General features: G+C 37.1%; 1 long non-coding RNA gene across 1 annotated transcript; it reads right to left on the bottom strand.

The window, feature by feature from the left end:
- Positions 1-316: 316 nt before the first annotated feature.
- LOC132123275 (uncharacterized) lies at positions 317-1,698 on the bottom strand. The gene is made up of 3 exons (XR_009426482.1): positions 1,582-1,698; positions 528-715; positions 317-444 (listed from the first exon to the last, which is right to left on the bottom strand). It is a non-coding gene; the product is annotated as an uncharacterized LOC132123275 (long non-coding RNA).
- Positions 1,699-2,111: the final 413 nt, after the last annotated feature.

Below are 2,111 nucleotides of genomic sequence, written 5' to 3'. Positions count from 1 at the left end.
CAATAAAAATCTGACATTTACTGACCCATGAATGATGTTTCTTTTCTTTAAATCTTATTTCATTTAAGATGTGCACGTGCAGTCCAAAGCATGCATCTCAGGACACTGACTGGAAACTGGAACTTAATGAAGGGATTTATTCCACTATATTGCATGTTGCACTTTCTCCCATTCATAGTAATATAAGTGCATTGTCTTGGTACATTTATAGTGTCTTTTTTATTATTCCTATGAAATGTTTTATTATTTATTAAGAAATAAGCTTATGTACAGTGCTACGTGGATGTAAGATCTGTGATATTTATTGCTGAGTTTGCCTGTATTAGATAGATGCTCTTGCCGGAGGAATTTTGTCCTGTAATAACTTTCACTTTGCCATCAGTTTCGGAGCTGATGTAGGTGTTTGACACAAATACTGGAGTACACAGCTCCAGCAACGGATGTCTGAAAGACAGAGAAAGATAAACATATAAACAGAAGAATAGAGAAATCAGAAAATTCATCTCATTAGAAGAGATGATTTGTACCGTGACTCAATCAGGGCCAGTCAGTGGTTTTGGTGTCAGGGTTGGACAGCAGCAGCAGTGATCCAGAGAAGCCTGAGCTAAAGCAATGAGACAGTCCAGCTCTGCACACAGAGACATGACCTTATACAAACAGTCGCTTCGCTGAAGCACTGAGGACTGGAGCTTCCTCATTACCGCCATCTCCAGATCTGGAAAAAAATAACATGATTACAGACAGTTTTAAAAGACATGGTAAGGGTTCTGTGCAATTAATTCATTATTCAAAAGAAAGAAAGAAAGAAAGAAAGAAAGAAAGAAAGGACTTATGGTGTCACATTGCAGGTCTCACAGCATGCTGTCCAGCTCTTTGGTTCGAGTGCTACAGTAAAGCAGTTGGTCCTTTGATAGGAACTGAAATAATCCATAAATGAAATGCAAAAATCAGCTCTTATCAACCCCTCAAACATTAATGAGTCTAAGACAAAGAGACCTAAAATATGTACTCCACATGTGCACATTTTAATTTGATTAATATTAGTTACAGTACCATGACCATGCTTTTCTCTTGAAAGGAAGCACTTTGATCCATATGCAATAAAGGTTAGATTTTTTAAACTATAATCTTAAACAAGTTAGCAGGAATTCAAAATAAAAAAGGACACATAAGACTAAAATTATCATTTTATTATCAATCATTATTTTTCGAGTTCTGTTTGGTGGCACAGAAATGTCACAATAAATTGAAATTCTGTGACTAACTGCAAGCTCTTTCTTTATTAAATGAAACCGCTCTTTGCTGCTTCTGTTAACCCAGATGTCACAGTTGTTACTGTACAGTCGTTACAGCTGCTTGCCATTATCTTGCTGCAGTGCATTAATTACAGGAACAGTCATCCTGCAGGGAGCAAGCTGGGGTCAAGTGACCCGCTCAGGGGCACAATGGCCATCTCACTGACACTTCATTTATTGGGTCACTCCAACAAGGATTTGAACCTGCAACCTTCATGTTAATAGCTCGGTGTCAACAATTAGTTAACACATCACACTTTAATAAATGGAGGGTAGCATTAATCACCTCCTGGCCAGAGGCATGTAGATGATGCTCAGGTGGAGAAACAAGGGTCCAGGTTTTCCAGTTCAGCACGAGCCACATCCGTCGGGAAATCTGGGAGACCCGTCATCCTTCTTTTCTCTGTAAAGAAGTGAATAAAACAAAAACGAAAAATGCATATAATTAAAATGAAAACTGTGGCCTATTCTGATTACATAATTTTTTACTCACATGCAACAAAGGACTAGGATTGATCAGTAAAAAATTACTGGTAATTTTCAACTTGAAAGTGCAAGGTTTGTTTTAATTTTTTTATTATTGTAATCATGAACAAACAGATTCCAATCAGAAATGCTCAAAATTGGATTTAGACTGACAGTCTGAACAAGGATTTAGTTTTACCGTATACTGCACTTTATTATTCTTCTAGTTTTTTATGTATAATGCCAATATGAATCTGAACTACTCACTCTCATCAATAACAGGATCAACATTCGGCCTAACAGTGAATCGGTTTTCAGCTTCCTTCAAATTCCACCTGCAATGGAGAATGA

This window comes from Carassius carassius, chromosome 41 (assembly GCF_963082965.1).
Source record: "Carassius carassius chromosome 41, fCarCar2.1, whole genome shotgun sequence".
Taxonomy (NCBI): domain Eukaryota; kingdom Metazoa; phylum Chordata; class Actinopteri; order Cypriniformes; family Cyprinidae; genus Carassius; species Carassius carassius.
The sequence above is the reverse complement of the archived record's forward strand: the minus strand, read 5'-3'. Positions and strand labels throughout refer to the sequence as shown.